Below are 8,703 nucleotides of genomic sequence, written 5' to 3' on the forward strand. Positions count from 1 at the left end.
ATTCCAAGGGACTCTCTAGAGTCTTCTCCAATATCATAGTTCAAAAGCAGCAATACTCTGGCACTCACCTTTCTTTATAGTCCAACTTTCACATCTGTACATGACTACTGGAATAACCATAGCTTTGACTATATGGACCTTTGTTGGCAAAGTAATGTCTCTGCTTTTTAATACACTGTCTAGGTTGGTCATAGCTTTTCTTCCAAGGAGCAAACATCCTTTAATTTCATGACTACAGTCACCATCTGCAGTGATTTGGGGCCCCAAAAAGGTGCAGCTGGAAATTGAGACAGAAACTACTATGTGTAAAATAAATAAGCAACAAGTATGTATTGCACAACACAAGGAAATATAACCATTATTATATAATAACTGTAAAATATTCATATTTATATATAATCTATAAACATATTGAATCATATGTTCTACACTTAAGACTAATATAATATTGTAAATGAACTATGCTTCAATTTAAAACAGAGAAAAAAGAATAAAAGGAAAGAGTTTACATTCTCATCAGTAATTAGTTAATATGTGAAATGGTTTTGTTTTCCAAAAGAAATACTGCTATGTAAATAAAATATAAGGAGAATGAAAAGAAACGAACAAACCAAAATATAAGCACTCTAGCAAATTCTTTGTCATGATTTTTGGTTTTGCATAAAAGAGAAAGAATATATTATGTGAATGGTTAAGAAGCAAGTGAGCAATCCAAGTAGTATACACAAGGGCCCTTGTAGGAATAACTAATGAAAGTAAACCAACTCCACACTTCATAGAAGTTTGCCAAGAGAAATGAAAAACAGCTCAGTGTGTCACATGAATGCATTTCTATAGCCCCAATAATTTGGAATATTTGAAAAGCTTATGTCTTTTCCAAGTAGTAAATGTCAACAAGTTTAAATAATGAGGACCATCCTGAATTATATTAAGCACTGCCACTGATAGTACTCAGTTGAATGCAAATGAAAAAGGAAAATAATAAAACAAGGTAAATTTAAATTTGACCAAGTAAACCATAGTAATTATTTTAATTAAATTGTCAATAGATTTACAGTATTTTATGTTCTCTCAATATCAGCTTTACTGATAAAGGAAGTGTTGAATGCTATTAAGCATTCATGGAAAGCAGATGTAATCATTTTTAAATGGTGACCTCATTCTGAAAAATGAAATCAATGGCTACCTGTAATGACCTTAATTAAGCCACAAATATTAGGAAACATACAAATGTAGAATTAGAAAGTACTTCATATAACATGAAAGTCAAGATTGTTCTTTTTTAGATCAAGATATGTTTAATTCTTAATATATTCATGGTTTCAAAGGAAGAAAGTGAAAATAATCTGCCTGTATATTTGCTATTAGTTGATCATTTTGCTGCTAATAAATCTATGAAAAGCTTTTCTATGAAATGCTCTGGAGAGCATAATACTACAAATTTTCTTCAGCTTCTCATTTTAACCATGGGAGGTATTACACAGACTTTTGCAAGATCATCACAGACTGCCGGGGTCCAGCCCCAGTGGATCCTGGGTAATTTGAAGCGGAGACGGAGTTGGCATCCTAGGAAAAAGCTATTTAATTAGAAGTATAAAGAGAGATTAGAAAGGAATAGTGTAGTAGGAAAATTAGTGGAGAAAAGGAGGCTGAATAACTTGGTTTACGTGGGATACCAATAAAGCTTCGAGACCAAAAGCTTGCACCACCTACGTAGGCCACCGGCACCCACTTGAATAGCGGAGGGTGCCCCTCCTTGGGCTCCCTCTCACGTGGATCTTAAAAGCCAGGGCAAAATTAGCAGGCTTGGTGAGCACCCATGCTCCAGATGGAAATTCAGCCAGAAAAACAGAGAACAAGAAAGAACGACACGGGGGAATCAGTCTTTGCAGAAACTGATCCATTTTCTTTATTTTCAGGTTTGCTTATATACCTTTTGTTACACATAAAGACAAATGGAAATTTTAAAGTCACGTGGGGGTCAGCAGTCCTGACCTTTGTCAAAATCAGGTGCTTCATATAAATGTATATGAAAAGGTCTTAGGGGTTTTACATCATCTTCTGGCCATGAGGCCTGCTGACATTTTATGATCCTTTCTTTTCTGATAACAGTCAGTCAACCAGAAACTTATTTTCCAGGAGTGATTTTTCTTAAACCAGGCACCGCCCTCCGAAGGTACCAGATAAAGTTGTATTCCTATAGGGTAAGGGTGTAGTGGGTTACAATTAAGAAAGTAATTTACTTAGCCTAAGGTTTAATATGATTAATCGTAAAGGTTTAATATTTATTTCTCCTATATGCTGGTTATATATTCATTAACATGTATAAGGGCAGGGGATTTAGCAGCAAACATTGGCCCAATAAATGAAAAACCCTTCACCAACATGATTTTTATCTTTAGAAAAACCCAATGCTAACTAAGACTTTCAAAATACTCCAAACTCTCTGTGCTATTTATGGTTGAGAGGTTGTAAACAATCATGTACATAGTAGCAAGAGTGTGGATAATCCTGTCACACAAGCTAGTCTGCCAGCAGAGAGGTTTGACCTGAGATACCCTTGTCATGCCCAGGAATTTTTATTAACTGGAGCTGTAGGTTAACTCCTTCTCTGATAGAGGTGGGGGACAGTCCCCTGTAAAGTCAGAGGTGTAGGTGACAGCATAAAGCAGTAAAGTACAGTTTGGGGGGTAGATGCTCGGGAACAGGGGTTTTCCTGAGGCTTGATCCTGCCTTTGCGTATGCTGAAGCCTCCTTCCTCATGACCTTTGCCACAGACGGAGTTCCTCATGGTGGCTCCTGGCAACAGACATAATCTTTCTTTAATAATTTGTCTGTTATTTGTATACCAGAGATACTTTGTAGGCCTAGTTGCAATGACAGCAGTGTCAGGGTAAAGCTGAGAGTTGAACCTGGTGGAAGCTTTCCAAGGTATCTTTCTGAACTACCACACCAATGAATAGAATCTGTATCACACATCCTCAAAACCAATTTCATTTTCCTATCACTGCAGTTTGTTATCTTACAGGTAATATGAAAAGGCTCTTCTAGAATTACAGTATCTGGGATTGTCTCCAAAGACAGCCTCACATTTCTGTAACCTGGAGTCTCTCTTTCAAGCTCAATTGTCTCTAGCATTGCCATTTCACCTAGATTTCTTTTCCATACTATATGCAATTTCCCCAATTTATGCTAGTCCTCTAATAGGAGCAGATGTCTCTGAAAATTCCTGCTTGAGCTGAAGGTGATATAAATACTGGCATACTTCAGTTGACTGCAAAAATGTATTGTTCCAAATGTACATTCATATTCTCCAGCCTGATTGAAAGTATTTAATTCTACCACAGTGTAAATTTCAGATGGCTCTAAGGAAACCTTTTGTATAAAGATAGTTGAGGATGAAATATTCTGAATATGATTTTGAAAAAAATAAGTCACTCATCCCTGAATCGTAAAACTTAGTTTTAACTTCAAATGGTGAGAAGAATGAAAATAAACACAATTTTCTTAAAAACACATTTCCTCCCCACTGTTGAATAGATACTGAACCCACAAGAGCAACTCTTCATATGGCTGTTACTTTCTCATGGATAACATCATCAATACAAAAATTGGATGCAAGTTCTTCCACAGTAGCCAGGGAGACTGATAGGTATAAAGGTTGGATATTTGTCTGAAGGCTAGTGTTTGTAATATGAGTTTTACAACTTAATTGAAATTTCTGGGAATTCTCACATAAGTAGAATTATTTATCCTCTCAAAACAGAGTTCTAAGGATTTATGATGAATTCAACCTTTCCCCCATTTATTGACATTGCTAGTGGAGGGTCACTTGTCATGAGTTGGTTAGAGAAATTACCAGGTAAATTACTATCTTCACATGTGAATGAAAAGTTGGTGAACCAATTATGGTTAGTAGACAGAATCATTTTGAATGTAAGAAAGATCTCCTGTAGGGATGAATTTCTTTCCACTTGACCACAATTTTGCCCCAATGTCTTAAATAAGCAATTGGGATTTAGTTTTAATCAGGTATGGCAGGATGACAGACACAGAGGCAACTGCTCTTGAAAGAATCGTTTATTACTTTTGACCTAAAATAAACTTCCAGTTATTACTCCAGGCAAAATGTGTTTATTTAGGATCAGCAAAGAGTTACCTACAAGAACTTTTAGAACTAACACCCAAAAAAGATGTCCTTTTCATCATAGGGGACTGGAATGCAAAAGTAGGAAGTCAAGAAACACCTGTAGTAACAGGCAAATTTGGCCTTGAATGAATGAAGCAGGGCAAAGGCTAATAGAGTTCTGCCAAGATAATGCACTAGTCATAGCAAACACCCTTTTCCAACAACACAAGAGAAGACTCTACACATGGACATCACCAGATGGTCAACATTGAAATCAGATTGATTATATTCTTTGCAGCCAAAGAAGGAGAAGCTCTATACAGTCAGCAAAAACAAGACAGGGAGCTGACTGTAGCTCAGATCATGAACTCCTTATTGCCAAATTCAGACTGAAATTGAAGAAAGTGGAGAAAACCACTAGACCTTTTAGGTATGACCTAAATCAAATGCCTTATGACTTCCCTGGTGGCTCAGAGGTTAAAGTGTCTGCATGCAATGCGGGAGACCTGGGTTCGATCCCTGGGTCAGGAAGATCCCCTGGAGAAGGAAATGACAACCCACTCCAGTGTTCTTGCCTGGAGAATCCCATGGACTGAGGAGCCTGGTGGGCTACAGTCCACAGGGTCACAAAGAGTCGGACATGACTGAGCGACTTCACTTTCACTATGACTATACAGTGGAAATGAGAAATAAATTTAAGGGACTAGATGTGATAGACAGAGTGCATGATGAACTATGGATGGAGGTTCATGACACTGTACAGGAGACAGGAATCAAGACCATCCCCAAGAAGAAGAAATGCAAAAAAGCAAAATGGCTGTCTGAGGAGGCCTTACAAATAGCTGTGAAAAGAAGAGAAGCGAAAAGCAAAGGAGAAAAGAAAAGATATAAACATCTGAATCCAGAGTTTCAAATAATAGTAAGGAGAGATAACAAAGCCTTCCTCAGCGATCAATGCAAAGAAATAGAGGGAAACAATAGAGTGGGAAAGACTAGAGATCTCTTCCAGAAAATTAGAGATACCAAAGGAACATTTCCTGCAAAGATGGGCTCAATAAAGGACAGAAATGGTATGGACCTAACAGAAGCGGAACATATTAAGAAGAGGTGGCAAGAATACACAAAAGAACTGTACAAAAAATCTTCATTACCCAGAAAATCACGATGGTGTAATCACTCACCTAGAGCCAGACATCCTGGAATGTGAAGTCAAGTGGGCCTTAGGAAGCATCACTACAAAGAAAGCTAGTGGAGGTGGTGGAATTCCAGTTGAGCTAATTCAAATCCTAAAAGATGATGCTGTGAAAGTGCTGCACTCAATATGCCAGCAAACTTGGAAAACTCAACAGTGGCCACAAGACTGAAAAAGGTCAGTTTTTATTCCAATCTCAAAGAAAGACAATACCAAAGAATGCTCAAACTACCGCACAATTACACTCATCTCACGTGCTAGTAAAGTAATGCTCAAAATTCTCCAAGCCAGGCTTCAGCAATATGTGAACTGTGAACTTTCAGATGTTCAAGCTGGTTTTAGAAAAGGCAGAGGAGCCGGAGATCAAATTGCCAACATCTTCTGGATCATGGAAAAAGCAAGAGAGTTCCAGAAAAACATCTATTTCTGCTTTACTGACTATGCCAAAGCCTTTGACTGTGTGGATCACAATAAACTGTGGAAAATTCTGAGAGAGATGGGAATACCAGACCACCTGACCTGCCTCTTGAGAAATCTGTATGCAGGTCAGGAAGCAACAGTTAGAACTGGACATGGAACAACAGACTGGTTCCAAATAGGAAAAGGAGTACATCAAGGCTGTATATTGTCACCCTGCTTATTTACCTTATATGCAGAGTACATCATGAGAAACTCTGTGCTGGAAGAAGCACAAGCTGAAATCAAGATTGTTGGGAGAAATATCAATAACCTCAGATATGCAGATGACACCACTCTTATGGCAGAAAGTGAAGAAGAACTAAAGAGCCTCTTGATGAAAGTGAAATAGGGGAATGAAAAAGTTGGCTTAAAGCTCAAGATTCAGAAAACGAAGATCATGGCATCTGGTTCCATCACTTCATGGGAAATAGATGGGGAAACAGTGGCAACAGTGGCTGACTTTATTTTTCTGGGCTCCAAAGTCACCACAGGTGGTGATTTCAGCCACGAAATTAAAAGATGCTTACTCCTTGGAAGGAAAGTTATGACCAACCTAGACAGCATATTAAAAAGCAGAGACATTACTTTGCCAACAAAGGTCCATCTAGTCAAGGCTATGGTTTTTCCAGTGGTCATTTATGGATGTGAGAGTTGGCCTATAAAGAAAGCTGAGTGCAGAAGAATTGATGCTTTTGAACTGTGGTGTTGGAGAAGGCTCTTGAGAGTCCTCTGGACTGCAAGGATATCTAACCAGTCCATCCTAGGGGAGATCAGTCCTGGGTGTTCATTGGAAGGACTGATGTTGAAGCTGAAACTCCAATACTTTGGCCACCTGATGTGGAGAGCTGACTCATTTGAAAAGACCCTGATGCTGGGAAAGATTGAGGGCAGAAGGAGAAGGGGACGACAGAGGATCAGATGGTTGGATGGCATCACCGACTCAATGGACATGGTTTTGGGTGGATTCTGGGAGTTGGTGATGGACAGGAAGGCCTGGCCTGCTACGGTTCATGGGGTCACAAAGATTCAGACACAATTGAGCAACTGAACTGAACTGAACTGAAAGAGTTGTCATTTGAGATCTGCAGCCATAGTGAGGTATACACAAGTTCCCACACAGAAAGGAAAGGAGAACATTTTAATAGAAGGGGAAAGGAAATTTGGAGAGTTACAGCAAACAAAGTTCATGTTTTCTTATGGGCTGAATTGTTCCAGGAAAGAAGATATCTTCCTTCCTGTCGTTCAACTTTCCTACCATTGTAGGACACAAGTCCCCCTTCTGGCCTGTCAACTTTATTTAACAGATTTCTGCTTCTTTTTTTTTATTATATGTATTTATTTAAGCTTTTCTTTTCCTGGCTTTTTTAATTGAAGTATAGTTGATTTACAATGTTGTGCTCAAGTAGGATAGGAAGGAAAAGAGAAAGTGCTTCTGGGGATGTAATCAATATTTGCAATGTGATATCAGTGCTGTAAACTTTGCATATATCTTATTTGTATGTTTGGGGGAGGCCTGTGTGATTGTTGTTGTAACTTTTATTGAGGAGTCTCAAATGAATACAGATACTCCAGGAAAATTTTCGCTTATGGTATGCCAAATCTTCCCTTTCCTGTCACTTTAAAACACTTTCAGAGATTTCATGTTTCTTCTCTGAGTTTAAAAAATTGTTCAGAACTGGTTACAAGAAAAGAATAAAATGAATGAAAAAGTCAGGTGAACCATCCCATAGATAGCAATTATGCAATCTGTAAAAGAATATAAGAAAACAAATATTTAAAAGTACTTGAAAGCATCCAAAAGCAGGCAGAGGTCAAGGAGAGGTTTTTTTTTTTTTTTGAAAACGGCAATGGAGAAGGGGTAAGATTTGAGACTCTATGGTTTTCTCTTTTTTTATCATTCTCTGTAGAAAAGACATATTTTATTAATTCTCAAGTTACTTAGAAGATTAATAATAAAAGCTTAGTACATATTATCAACAAGTCCAACTGTGGGGCCCACAAAAAACTCAAATGAGTTTAAGCTGAGTTTGCTTCTTTTTCATCTGATTCATCATCCATAACCTTTTCTACGCCTTCTACTTCTGGAATATAAAACTGCAGCATGTTCTGAATTCCATTTTTCAGAGTAATGATTGAACTGGGGTAGCTGGTACAAGAACCTTGGCATTTCAGCTGTACGATGCCATCTTCAAAGCGTTTATAGACTACATCTCCTCCATCTTCCTGCACAGTTGGCCCTATTCTAGTATCTAACAATTCCTTAATCATTGCCACAACTTCATCATCATCTTCAGATCCTGATTCTTCTAAAGGTGTTTCCTCAGTAACTAAAGATAAGCCAGATGCAAAGAATCCATAATTATAGCATAGATATCTGGTTTCAGTAAATTCCAGTCTAATTCTTCATTTTCCTTTGTAACAGTGATGAAATCTGGTCCAAAAAATACACTTTTTACTCCCTCAATCCTAAATAACTGCCTAGCCAGAGGGGAGCAAAATGCTATAGCTGGTGTGGGAAAATCCATGGTCGTTGTCTCAAGAACTGGTTTTCCTGGAATAAACTTTATACTTTTGGGATTTGGGGTATCTTGTGTTTGAACAGACATGTATCTCACTGAGTTACATAAGGTTGCAGGGAGTGGGAAAAGCGGTCTTTGGGCAAACTGATGCAGAAGCTGTTTCTTAATGGATTCATCACATCACAAAATAACACATGGCAGAGGCAACAGCTCCCCAGCCCAGGCTGGCCACAGCTGCCATCTTAGTCCAAGTGTGCAGGCATAGGACAGGCTGCTCTCCTACCCACTCCCCTGTCTTCCAAATCTATGGTTTTCTTATTGCAGTGTTAGTGGCGCAGTCATGTCTGACTCTTTGCAACCCCACGGATTGTAGCCTGCCAGACTCTTCTGTCCATGGGATTCTC

The 8,703-nt window shown here is 38.4% G+C and overlaps 2 pseudogenes; both read right to left on the bottom strand.

Moving 5' to 3' along the window:
* Nucleotides 1-1,447: 1,447 nt before the first annotated feature.
* LOC108634284 lies at nucleotides 1,448-7,038 on the bottom strand (annotated as a pseudogene).
* Nucleotides 7,039-7,759: 721 nt separating this feature from the next.
* LOC102180113 lies at nucleotides 7,760-8,479 on the bottom strand (annotated as a pseudogene).
* Between the last annotated feature and the right edge of the window lie 224 nt (nucleotides 8,480-8,703).

This window comes from Capra hircus, assembly GCF_001704415.2.
Source record: "Capra hircus breed San Clemente chromosome X unlocalized genomic scaffold, ASM170441v1, whole genome shotgun sequence".
Classification (NCBI taxonomy): Eukaryota; Metazoa; Chordata; class Mammalia; order Artiodactyla; family Bovidae; genus Capra; species Capra hircus.